The sequence below is a fragment of the Neofelis nebulosa genome, chromosome 10 (assembly GCF_028018385.1).
Source record: "Neofelis nebulosa isolate mNeoNeb1 chromosome 10, mNeoNeb1.pri, whole genome shotgun sequence".
In the NCBI taxonomy this organism is placed as follows: Eukaryota; Metazoa; Chordata; class Mammalia; order Carnivora; family Felidae; genus Neofelis; species Neofelis nebulosa.
The window spans coordinates 98,422,901-98,436,471 of NC_080791.1; the positions used below are offsets into that span (position 1 = coordinate 98,422,901).

General features: G+C 43.7%; 1 long non-coding RNA gene across 3 annotated transcripts in view; it reads right to left on the reverse strand.

The window, feature by feature from the left end:
• Positions 1–8,652: 8,652 nt before the first annotated feature.
• The window catches only part of LOC131487787 (uncharacterized), a 73,245-nt gene continuing 68,326 nt past the window's right edge, over positions 8,653–13,571 (reverse strand). For all 3 annotated transcript variants that reach the window (XR_009249966.1, XR_009249968.1, XR_009249967.1), the window contains 3 exons: positions 11,048–11,197; positions 10,141–10,256; positions 8,653–8,818 (listed from right to left, as the gene is read on the reverse strand). This is a non-coding gene — a long non-coding RNA (uncharacterized LOC131487787). The remainder of the gene's footprint in view (positions 8,819–10,140; positions 10,257–11,047; positions 11,198–13,571) is intronic.

Below are 13,571 nucleotides of genomic sequence, written 5' to 3' on the forward strand. Positions count from 1 at the left end.
TTACTTTTAAATGTTTTATTTATTATTTTTGAGAGAGAGAGACAGAGCACACGCAGGGGAGGGGCAGAGAGGGAGACACAGAATCCTAAGCAGGCCCCACGCTCTGAGCTGTCAGCACAGAGCCCGATGTGGGACTTGAACTCACGAACCGTGAGATTGTGACCTGAGCTGAAGTCGGATGCTTAACCGACTGAGCCATCCAGGTGCCCCAAAACTTTTTATTTTTAAACAGTTTTAGATTTACAAGACAACTGTGAATATACAGAGTATATAGTTTATAGTACGGACAGTTCCGTATTCCTCATGCCAACTAAATAACAGTTTCCCCTATTATTAACATCTTACCTTAGTATGGTGCATTTTTTATAATTAATTAACGCCTATTGATACATCATTATTAACTAAAGTCCACACTATTCAAATTTCCTCGGTTTTTACATAATATCCTTTTTCTATTTCAGGATCCCATTCAGGACATCATATTACATTTACTTGCCACGTCTCCTTAGGCTCCTCTTGGCTTGACAGTTCTCAGACTTGACTTGTTTTGGATGATCTTGACAGTTTTGAGGAGTCCTAATCGGGCCTTTTGTAGAATGCCTTTCAACTGGGAGTTATGTGATGTTTTCTTTCTTTTTTTAAATTTATTTTGAAAAAAAAATTTTTTTTTTAATTTATTTTTGAGAGAGACAGAGTGTGAGCAGAGGAGGGGCAGAGAGAGAGGGAGACACAGAATCCGAAGGAGACACAGCTCCAGGAGGCCCTGAGCTGTCGGCACAGAGCCCGATGAGGGGCTGGAACGCACAAACCATGATGTCACGAGCTGAACTGAAGTCGGATGCTTAACCAACTGAGCTGCCCGGGCGCCCCTGTGTGACATTTTTCTCATGATTAGACTGGGGTTATATTTTGGGGAGGAAGATCATGGAAGTAAACTGCGACTCTCTTCACCTCATATCAAGGGTACATACCATCCATATGACTCATCACTACTGATGTTGAGCTTGATCATCTGGCTCAGGTCGTGTTTGTCATGTTTTTCCACTGTAAAGCTACTCCCTTTTTTCCCGTTTCCATGCTGTACTCTTTGGAAGAAAGTCACTATGTGAAGCCCATGCTTCTGGAGTAAGGAGTTTGCTTCCCCTCCTTGAGGACAAAGGATCTACATGAATTATTTGACATTCTTCCTCATGGGAGATCGGTCTCTTCGCTTCCACTTATTTAGTCAATCATTAATACCAGTATGGACTGGTGTCTACTTATTTTATACTTTAGGTTATAATCCAATACTACTTTATTTTGTTCCTCAAACTGTTCCACTTTTAGCCATTGGCAGCTCTTTCATTTGGCTCCTGTGACTCCTTGACAGACCGCTAGCACTGTGAGTATACTCTTTGTTTGTTTCTTTCCTTGAGCACTTCCTTACTTTCTGGCCTTATTAGATGCTCCTAGCTTACCTTGTATATTTCCTGCCCTCGTCCCAGAATTAGCTGTGTACTCATTTTTGACTCTTAGATCATTTCCAGGATTTCTTTTTTAACAATGTCTAAACAAGACTGCCATGAACATCCTTGAAAATATACAGATGAGTATATTTAGCTGATGATTTCGTTTGAATTAGAAAAAGGCAGAACTAGAACTGATATATTTTTTTTTAAGTTTATTTTTGAGAGGGAGGGAGCGCACATGCATGCATGGGGGGGGGGAGGGGCAGAGAGAGAGGGAGGGAAGCCCGAGGGGGCTCTGCACTGACAGCACAGATCTCCACATGGGGCTCGATCCCACACACCATGAGATCACAACCTGAGCCGAAATCAAGAGCTGGATGCTCAACCAACTGAGCCACCCAGGTACCCCAGAAGTGGAACTTCTATAAAGCCAGGGAAAGGATCTTGACCAAACCTCCTTCTGTGTAGCCACTACTGGAGAGTAGTCTGGCAGCTGCTATAAAGTTAAATGGACATTTTTCCTATGACTGGAGATTTTACTTTCAGATACTTATCCAAGAGATGTAAAAATATGTCCGCCAAAAACACTAGCACCAAAGATTCATAATAGCTTTATTTATCAAAGCCAAAAACCGGGACAGTCTCAGTGCCCATCAACAGATGAATGTATAAACAAATTGTGGTAAATCCAGATCATGAAATATTACTCAGCAATGGAAAGAAATGAACTACTGATGTGTGTAACAATATAGAAGCATCTCAGAAATAGGCTAAGTAAAAGAAGCCAGATACAAAAGAGCGTATCCAACACAGTTTCCATATATATAAAATTCTACAACCACTAAAACTAACAAATAGGAATAGAAAACTAACTAGTCCCCGGGAAGGGTTAGATGGGTAGGGGAGACTGGCTGCAAAGGGGCTCAAGGGAACTTTTTGGGGTGATGGAAATGTTCTATATCCTGAATGTAGCAGTGGTTACCCAGGTTTATACATCTGTCAGAACTCTTTGAACTATGCACTTGAAATGGGTGCATTTTATTGTATGTAAAGTACACCTCAATAAAGTCGATTTAAAGAAAACTGGGGCACCTGAGTGGCTCAGTTGGTTAAGTGTCCCACTCTTGATTTCCGCTCAGGTCAGGATCTCACCGTTTATGGATTCAAGCCCAACATCGGGCTCTGAGCTGACAGGCAGAGCCTGCTTGGAATTCTTTCTCCCTCCCTCGGCCCCTCCCACCCCCTACTCTCATGCTCTCCCTCTCTGTCTCTCTCTGTCTCTCTCTGTCTCTCTCTCTCTCTTTCTCTCAAAATAAACATTTTAAATAAACATTAAAAGAAGAAGGAGAAGAAGAAACCAACAAAACTCAGTCCAGTATGCAGGAAAAACCCTGAGAAGGGAGTAGGTAGGGAGGGATCCGCCCACTGTGGGCGGGCCTCCTCAGGGAAGGGGGTGGGGCCTCTGCTGCCTCTCTCACTCCCCCCTTTCACCACCCACAGATGCTAATTCAGATTCCGCTATGTGCCCTCCCCACTCCTCAGCTTACTGCTGGAGGACAGAGGGGATCTCTCAGGCCGAATCGGTCCAGCGGCAGGGCCTGGGCTTGGAGAAAAGGAGGTTGCAGGCACAAAGGATACCCCGTACCCAGCATGCCCTGAGGCTGGATGGAGATGCTTTGCCACATGTCTCTTGTGGGGGTGCGGGGAGAGGGCTATAAAGTGTTGGGGCCCGGGCACCTTTGGCACAGAACACTCCCTGACAGAACTTGGCAAAAGCGTGGCTGCCTCGCTGTGCATGCAAATGGACAGAGGTTTACACAAGGCAACTTCAGGTGGGCTGCTGGCCAAGGGGTGAGCCTCAAGTCCTGGCAGGACCAGCAGTAACGTGATACCTCGAAGAGGAGGCAGCACTGGGGGAGAGGGAGGACAACAGGCACAGGTCACATGGCAGGAGGAGCTCTTGGAGGCTGCCGGACGACTTGGGTTGGAGGACTGTGGTCTCGGGGACACGACTGAGTGTCCCCCTCCACCTAAGGGCAAGGGTGATAAGGGATGACCAGGACCAACTTATTTAGTGTGGGAGAGTGGGACATTTATAAAATACCAGATCTGCTGCCAGACAAGCAGAGTTTTTGAGACTTGAGGTTTTTTATGCAACCAAGCTCACTCATTCCTGCGTGAACCTCCGTTGAGGGCCTTCCATGAGTCAGATGCTGTTAGTCACTGGGGATAAAGCAGGGGTAAAACAGAAAAATCCCTGTTGTCATGGGACTCCTCTTCCATGACAGCTCCATGCTGTCATTTCACCTGAAGGTGGGTTCTCTGAAAGACGACAGGGAAGGGTGAGGGGAACAGGAAAGCCACACCAGTGGGGCTGGTCTGATCCCTTGGAGGAAGTGACCTTGAGCACTGCGGCTTTGTACGCATGGGCCTGAGAGCCCAGAGCATACTGGTGACTGGATAAGTTCCCAGCAGGGCAATTTCTGGGTTAAAGAGCATAATCATTTCAAGGCTTTTGATAATACTGCTAAATTATTCTCCAGAAAGTTTCCTAGATTGCCTTTTTTTAAAAAATTTGTTTAAATAATTTTTTAATGTTTATTTATTTTGAGAGAGAGAGAGAGCGAGTGAGCACAACTGGGGGAGGGGCAGAGAGAGAGAGGGAGAGAGAGACAGCACAAGTGGGGAAGGAACAGATGGAGAGGGAAGAGGGAGGGAGGGAATCTTAAGGCAGCTTCACACTCACCTCAGAGCCTGACGTGGGGCTTGATCCCAAGACCCTGGGATCACGACCTGAGCTGAAATCAAGAGTCCGATGCTTAACTGACTGAGCCACCCAGGCGCCTCTTTCTTTTTTTTTTTTTTTAATTTTTTTTAATGTTGATTTATTTTTGAGAGAGAGAGTCAGAGCGTGAGCAGCAGAGGGGCAGAGAGAGAGAGACACATAGAATCTGAAGCAGGCTCCAGGCTCCGAGCCATCAGCACAGAGCCCGATGTGGGACTCGAACTCACAAACGGTGAGATCATGACCTGAGCTGAAGTCAGACACTCAACCGACTGAGCCCCCCAGGTGCCCCCCAGGCGCCTCTTTCTAAAGAAAGAGGAGAAATGCTAGATGTTTTAGGAGTGCTTCAGAGAGTTTAAAGAGTATGTGTGTACGTGGTGGGGCAATGTCTCCTTTCTCAAATGCCATCTCAGAAGGGACAGTTCAAGTCCATTTTCCACTCACGTCAGACCTAAGATTTTAGGAGCTAAACATCCTAGTGGTTGAAACACCAGTCACAAAGACCCGCGTTTCTATCCCAGCTCTGCCACTCATCAGCTCTGGTGCACCTTTGGACAACTTTGCCTACAGCACTGTGAGCCTCAGTTTTCTCACTTGTAAAATGGTCCTCTAAAATGCTTAGCTTAGAGGGTTGAGTGACGGTTAAACAAGATGATCCACACAAGGCACTTTGCAGAGCACCCAACACATGGTAAGTTGCTATGATTTTCATTCTGCAAAGTCAGCAGTACACAGGGGTCAGGAGTAGCCCCTAACACAGGGCAGCGTGCTCCCTTGTGGATACAGAGATGATGTGGGCCTGCTCTATGCCTGCTTCCAGACATCAGATCCATCACTGAAGTTCAAATGTTGCCCGCTAAGGTTTTCTGTCTGACTGAGGTTTCTCACCCAGCTATGAGCTAGCCCAACCTTAAAAGACCCCCACATGATGTGTCTATCTGTGTGTGTGTGTGTGTGTGTGTGTGTGTGTGTGTGTTTTCTCCTAGAAAGGAACAAGGATTTTTCCACACTCCCCTAAGCAAAACCAGCTGAGCAGAGTTAACTCAAACTTCTCAAAAACATTTCACCTCTGCACTTAGACCAGATACAGAATGTTTCAGCCCTAAAGTATACTTGAGGGGATGTGTCTCTGAAAACCCACAAGTGATTTAGAACAGGTCAGAGTGAAATCATCATGGGCCCGAACGAACACATTTCAGCCACCAGACGTGGCAAGTTTTCATTGTTGACTTGCATCTGTTTTTTTTTTAACCCCGAATGCAGATATGGCCATTATTTTACGTGGAACTCAGATATGAAATACCATGCCTCTGCTCTCCTCACAAACTTTGTATCGTGACATCAACTTCTCACACCTGCTCGCATCTCTAATTGTCCCAAGGTCCCTGGACTCAGCAGCCACACCTCAGCGGTTCCTTAAACTTAATATGGAAAAATGCACTTCTCCCTCATCCTCCCCCCTACTCTTCCCCTCCTCAGGGTGAGGTGTCCACGGCAGGAAACCCTAATCTGGAAAACCCTTCTGAGCTGTCGAATGAACGCAACAGTTCTCAAATACTGATCTGTGAACCAAGTTTTCATGCATCCCTGGTGAGGTAAGATAAACAAGAACAATACAGAGAGGTTTTTGTAACGCTAAATGTATTCCATGTTTAACTCTTAAATCATGTCCTCTTTACTTTTTGTTTTCAAATATTCTTTTACAAAACTTAGTGAAAATAGATGGAGGTTAGTTGTGTCTTTTTTTTTTTTATATACTGTTATACTTGGCAAAATAAAAAGTTGGCAAACTTAGGCTCATCAAAATATATTTTGAGATTTTCCTAGTCTCCAAGCTACAAAAGTCTGGGAATCTCCTAGAAAAGGAGGCAGCCTGGTGCATGAACCGAAGGAGATGTATGTGAACCGGGTACCTCCTCCTTGCTGGGCTCACACAAGCCATTCATTCCCCTCTTGTGACAACGCTGTGGTGAGAGTGATGGTATTTTCATGTGATGATTCAGGGAAGTGAGGTTTCTTGCAGGTGAAGTGACTTGCCCAAGACCACACAGCTAGGAAGGGGGAGGGGGAAAAGCTGGGATGTGAACTCAGGCTGCCTGAAACTCCGTCCAGAGTGGCTCCTTCACCTTACAATGTCTGTTCCCGCATTCCCTCATGCAATGGCAGATTCAGAAAAGCATCTAAAATTGACGTAGGGGTACAGCCTTGTTCAGAAGCCTCTGTAAACAAACACATTCAGAGATCAGAAACAATCCTTCCGTCTACAAACAGAGAGAGAGAGAGAGAGAAATGTACTACGGTACTCTGTGGTCGATGCACTTTCAATAAACACGACTGGCTGAAATGATGAAAGTGTTAAGTGCTGAACAGTCAGGGACAAGCTGATTCATAATGCGAAGGGGCAGGGGCGGGTCCTGAGCACATTAACTGCCCTCTTCAGACGCCGAGTCCTCAGGACAGGATCTGGACACGGCAGAGGCTGCCTCATTACCAGACAAATGTAAAGACAGTGACAATCTAGGGAAAAACAAGAGTGATTAAGGGATGGAAGAATCCATGAGTAAAGATGAAGAAATAATTATACAGCTTAGCTAACTCATAAATCAAGGACGATCATGCCATCTACAAACACCAGAAAGGTGAAAAGAACCAAAGCGAAAGATAGGCTATTCAATGTACATTTAAAGACGAAACAATGGCTGGAACGAAGAGAGTGTTAAAAGCCCAAAGTCAGGGACAAGCGGACTCACTGTGAAAAATCACTTCCCAAGGGGAAGCGGCCAGAACCCCAGGGGGGGTAAAGACACAGAGGAGATTGGGCAAAAATGTCAGAAGAGCCCAGAAGAGCCGCAGTGGGGAGCAGCCCCATTCTGGGCCCCGTGGGAAGATGATCTGTGACCTGAGTCTTTTCCCTGCCTCTTCCACACGTTCTTTCCCTCCTCCTTCTCCTCAGGAAGATAGGATGACAATCTGAGGAGGAAAACAGCGTCAACAAATATCACAAGGTGTCATAACACAAGCCCGGCTCAGTTTGATTTGGGCCGTGACAGAGGAGCACTAATTATCCCCAAGAAACCAGTCCCACTGCAGAAGGATCTTGGGGACAGAGCAGGCCCTCACAGCCTTTCCCCGTGAGACCCGTGGGGGATCAGATGACCCAGGCTTATTTATCCAAAACCAGCTGTCCCAAGACTAACGACCAGCTCAAGGGGTTCCCCATCTCTGCAGGCAGAGAAAGGTGAAATTCGGGCAGACTTTTGGCCTCAAGCAGCCTCTGGAAACTTCTGCCTATGCGTGGTTTTTTTTTTTTTGCTTTTGTTGTGTGTGTGTGTGTGTGTGTGTGTGTGTCTTTAGAAACCCCTAAAATTGCCTTAGAAATGCCTGGGCCCTGATACCCAGAAGAGGATAGAAGACCAAGGTCTTTGTCTGCTTTCCACTGGGATCAAACCATTTGGCCCAACCTTTGAAGAGCAGGTCCTTGTCCTGAAATCCTTAAATGAGGAAAACAGGACAGGTGGTATAGGAGGTCAAAGGCTGAAACGTGGATTTGGGGGAGAGTCTAGAACTTGGCGATGTGAAGAGAGCAGGTGAAGGGTAGCTCCTTGTGAATGCACTGAGCCCAGGGTGGGAGGGGAGATGGACAAAAAGCAATAGAGGTGGAAAAACAGAGAAACCCAGTGGAGGTTGTGTTACAAGCCTTCTGGGACCTAATTTCAAGTTTCTTGCATCGTCATGCATATCATTGGTGTGCCACAAAGGTTTATCATCACAGCGCAACTAAATAAATATAAAAACAATGGGAAGATAGAAAGACCCAAAGAATAATGAGAGGCCTAGGGCAAGCCACTTGGTATAAGTGATGAGCATACTGAGGGCAGGGAATCTGACTACAGATTCTGGGTGAATTTTCTCCCCATGGAGCTCCAAGCACTTAAAGGACAAACGAGGCCAGCTAAGACGTTGAACATTTTAAAATAGTGACAACCCTCATGAGGAGCATTTCAGTGTTTTTTCAATTTCTCTCCTTGGCCTCTTAGTGATTTTTTTTCCCTCGTAAAATGGGCAGTCCAAATTTTTAGTCTGACATGCTTCTCAGAACAGCCTGTTGACTTTAAATGAGCCAAAGCGGGGGCGCCTGGGTGGCTCAGTCGGTTAAGTGTCCAACTTCGGCTTAGGTCATGATCTTGGGTTTCTTGAGTTCGAGCCCCTCGTTGGATTCTGTGCTGACAACTCAGGGCCTGGAGCCTGCTTTGGATTCTGTCTCCCTCTCTCTCTGCCCCTCCTCAACTTGTGCTCTGTCTCTGTCTCTCCCTCTCCTCCCCCCGCCCCCGCCCCCCGCCCCCCCACCGGCTCACTCTGTCTCTCAAAAATAAATAAACATTTTTTAAAAAATTTTTTAATTTAAATGAGCTAAAGGAAAGTAATAGAATACCCTGGTTTGAAACATTGTGTCCAGCCATTGATTATGTGACCCAGTGGCCCGACTGGAGAGTGGTTGCACCTGGGCTCTCAGGGGCCATCTCTGCATGCTTGCATTCATTCATCAAACCAGCAGTCACCAAGCACAGACTGACCAAACTGGCCTCTGCAGGAGAAACAAAAATACACAGGACATAAGAAATGGAGGTCCTTGAAGACAGGAGGGGTGTAGTGATTGTTTTTTTATCCCTTAGTATTTACCCCTAGGAAGAGGGACACTGCAAGCCACTATGAGTCATTTACTAGTTAGTATAAATGAAGGCTCAGAAATAAGGCTAGTGGAAGGGTTTAGAGGAAAAGGAGAGAGAACAAGAAGACACAGGTCTGTAGGAGGGAGGGCCATCCTGGGAAGACCAGAGGAACTGAAGACAAGCCATATAACTTGGTTAACTAATTAAACATATATACCCATGCGCGCGCGCACGCACACACACACACACACACACACACACACACACACACACAGAAAACAAAACTTACAAGGCACCTTACTGGAGCTGGGATAAAAGATAGAAGCCCAAACTCACAGGGTTATTGTATGCGTGTGAGTGCACAGGAGGCAGACAAACGTGAACAAATATCTGTAAAACTATGTGACAATTGTTACAATCAAGTTAAAGAAAGGGATAATGGATGCAATTTCTAAATAAACTGTGGATTAGATAATGTATTTGTAGCCAAGTGAAATATCCTGACTTTGACAATTGTATTGCAGCCCTGTAAGATAAATGTCCTGATCTCAAGAAATATACACTTCAGTATTTCAGGGTTAAAAAAATATTTTTTCAGGGGCACCTGGGTGACTCAGTCAGTTAAGCATCCAACTTTGGCTCAGGTCATGAACTCCCAGGTCGTGAGTTGGAGCCCCGTGTCGGGTTCTGTGCTGACAGCTCAGAGCCTGGAACCTGATTCGGATTCTGTGTCTCCCTCTCTCTCTGCCCCTCCCCTGCTCACGCTCTGTCTCTCTCTCTCTCAAAAATAAAATAAACATTAAAATTTTTGTAAATATTTTTAATGTTTATTTATTTATTTTGAAGGAGGGGCAAATGAGCCCCAGTGGGGAGGGGCAGAGAGAGAGGGAGAGAGAGAATCCCAAGCAGGCTCCATGCTATCAGCACCAAGCCCCACACAGGGCTCAATCTCACAATTGCAAGATCATGATCTGAGCCAAAACCAAGAGTCAGACCCTTAACCAACTCAGCCACCCAGGCACCCCTAAAAAAATTTTTTAAGGTGTATATACAACATCTGAAGAGAACAGAGGATGGAAGACTGACCGCAAGGGGTTGAGGAAGAGGAGAGTGGAAAGAGGCTTCAGCAAGGATTTGACAATTGAGTACAGTGTGAAAAACAGAGAAGGGGCTCATGAGAAGAAGGGTTGGAGAGAGGGCATGCCAGGCAAAGGTATGGGTCAGAAGCATGGCTCACCTGGAAACTTTAAAGAATGAGGCCTACTTAGAGTTTCCAACGTGTGAGGAAGAATGTGGATGAACACTCAGATGGGACAAGACTCAGGGGACTCGGGGCTCTGGGTAGGGCAGGCTCTGAAATTGGGAAGTCAAAAGAAATTCCTTGTAGACACAATTCTTATCTGCAAACCAACCACTGTCTGTCCTGGGACACAGAGAATATGCATGCAATGTGTGCACCAAAAGGCTCAAGACCACAATGAAGAAACAGTTTTTAAGATCAGGTCAAATGAACCAAGAAGAGCTCACTACTGGCTTGGGTAAACTCTGTTTCACAAGTGTTTATGAGCAGCTACTCTGCAGGCATTGTGCTGGACCCTTGGGATAGAGAGATGAAAAGATGTGGTCCGCACCCTCAAGGTAGATCACAGGCTGGTAATCAAGATGGGAGAAAGGGGATGTGGATTGACAACCAGCCAGGCCTTCTTCCAGCCTACCGTTGACCTCCAGAGCCTGTGTTTGGCCTTTACTGTGGTTGGTACTCAGGCATCAGTGCATTGGTGTTAGGGATAGAAAAGCCATGAGGTGACCTTCTAATTTGGATATACTTAGCTACAGTGACAGATCTGTTGGAGGAATATAAAAAAAAAAAAAAATTAAACTGGTCAAGAAAATTAGAGACCAATTTCATTTTCACATAGATGCAAAAATCCTACAAATTGAGTTCAGCAATGTGTAAAAAATATAATACATCATGATCAAGCTGGGTTGATCCTAAGAATGCAAGAGTGATTTCACATTGGAAAAGCTATAATGTAATTCACCACATTAATGGATAATGAATGAAACTTTATTATTATCTAAACAAGTGTAGAAAAAAAAACATTTGCTAAAATACAGCATCAATTCATAATGAAACTTCCTACCTGATAGAGTTTTTTTTAACCAAATAATTACAGCAAACGTCATTCTTCAAACATCATTCTTCAAGGTGAAATGTTAGAAGGCCTTTAAAAATCAGGAACAAGACAAAAATGTCTGCATCAATTCTTCTTTCCAGCATTGTACTTGAGGCCCTATCCAGTGCAATAAGAAAAGAAAAAAAAATGTATAAGTTTCAGAAAAGAAAAAACAAGACTGACATTATTATAGATAATATAGTTACAAGTTTACTATTTCACTAGAAAACACAGAAGACTTTATAGATAAATTGCTGGAATTAATTCTTAAAAGTTTAACAAGGTGGGTGGATAACAGAAATCAATTGCATTTCTAAACGCCAGCAATAAACAGTTAGAAAGCATAGTTTCAAAAGATGCTAACTATAGGGGTGCCTGGTTTGTTCAATCAGTTGGGCATCTGACTCTTGGTTTCAGCTCAGGTCATGATCTCATGGTCTTATGAGTTCAAGCCCCATGTCAGCTTCTGTGCTAGCAGCACGGAGCCTGCTAGGGATTCTCTGTCTCCCTCTTTCTCTTCCCCTCCCCCACTCTCACTGTCTCTGTCTCTCTCAAAATAAATAAATAAACTTAAAAAAAATTTAAACATACTAATTATAACAGCAACCAAAATTAAGGTACTTAGAAATAAACATGATGTAAGGTATGGAAGACCTTTATAAAAAAAATTAACTTCAGGGCACATGCACCCCAATGTTTATAGTGGCACTATCAACAATAGCCAAAGTATGGAAAGAGCCCAAATGTCCATCGATGGATGAATGGATAAAGAAGATATGGTACATATATACAATGGAGTATTACTCGGCAATCAAAAAGAATGAAATCTTGCCATTTGCAACTACATGGATATAACTAGAGGGTGTTATGCTAAGCAAAATTAGTCAGTCAGAGAAAGACAAATATCATATGACTTCACTCATATGAGAACTTTAAGATACAAAACAGATAAACATAAGGGAAGGGAAGCAAAAATAATATAAAGACAGGGAGGGGGACAAAACATAAGAGACTCTTAAATACGGAGAACAACAGAGAGTTACTGGAGGGATTGTGGGAGGGGTATGGGCTAAATGGGTAAGAGGCACTAAGGAATCTACTCCTGAAATCACTGTTGCACTATATGCTAACTAACTTGGACATAAATTTAAAAAATAAATTAAATTAAATGGTAAAAAAAAAATTTTTAAACAAAAATAAAAAAAATTAACTTCATTGAAAGACATTGGATAAGACTTAAGTGAATGGAGAGATGAGTCATATTCATGGATAAAAGTCATAATATGAAAATGACATCAATTCTCTTTCAAGTGATCTATTGAGTCATCTCAAGTCCTTATCTCAAGAGGAAGTTTGCAAGTAACCTGACAAGCTAATTCTAAAATTTACATAGAAGGGTCGTGTGCTAAGAGTAGTCAAGATACCCTTGAACAAAGAATAAGAGGGAGGGATCTTTTCTACTACATATAAAAACATAATATAAAGCCATAGTAAGTAATATAGTGTGGTATAGATACAAAGACAGACAAATTTTTCAAGGGAATTAAACAAAATACTCCAAAGCAGACCTACAGGTATATGGAAGCTTGATTTATGACAGAGAGGGCACAGCAGACCACCAGAGAAAGGATAAATTATCCATTAAATGGTGCCCACAATTTATTGTTCGTGGGTGCATGGGTGGGGAATGGATCCTATCTCACACCATATCCAAAAATGAATCCTGTGTAAATTAAAAGCAAAACATACAAGGCAACACTTCTAAAAATTTTTTAATTTATCTATCTTGAAAGAGACAGAGACAGTGTGAGTGGGGGAAGGACAGAGAGAGAGAGAGAGAGAGAGAGAGAGAGAGAGAGAGAGAGACAGAGACAGAGAAAGAGAGAGAGAATCCAAAGCAGGCTCCACGCTGCCAGCACGGAGTCTGACACAGGGCTTGAACTCACGAAGAGTTCATGCGGGTGATCATGACCTGAGCCGAAACCAAGAGTCAGACGCTTAACCAACTGAGCCACCCAGGTGCTCCAACACTTTTAAATTTTTAGAAGAAAACATAGAGTTTCTTTATGAGATCAAGAAAGAGAAGGATTTCTTATACAAGGTATAAAATACACTAACCATAAAATAAAAGACGGATATCTTAGACCATATTAAAAATAAGACCTTCTTTCATCAAAATATAGCTTAAAGAAAGTGAGAAGGCAAGCCACAAACTGGGAGAGGATGTCTGTAATGCATATAACTGACCAATGAATCTATAAGAAACTTTTCCTATAGCTGTCTGCATGCTCATTTCCTTGTCTCTTTCAGAACCTTTACTCAAATGTCATGTTCTTAATAAAACCTTCCCTGACCACTGTTTAAAAAATTGCAAGCTCACCACCCGCCCTGGCCCTGCCTATTGTCCTTTCCTGTCTTATTTTTAGCCATAACACTTATCATTACCATACATACTATATATGTGACTAAATAATTTGATTGCCTATCTCCC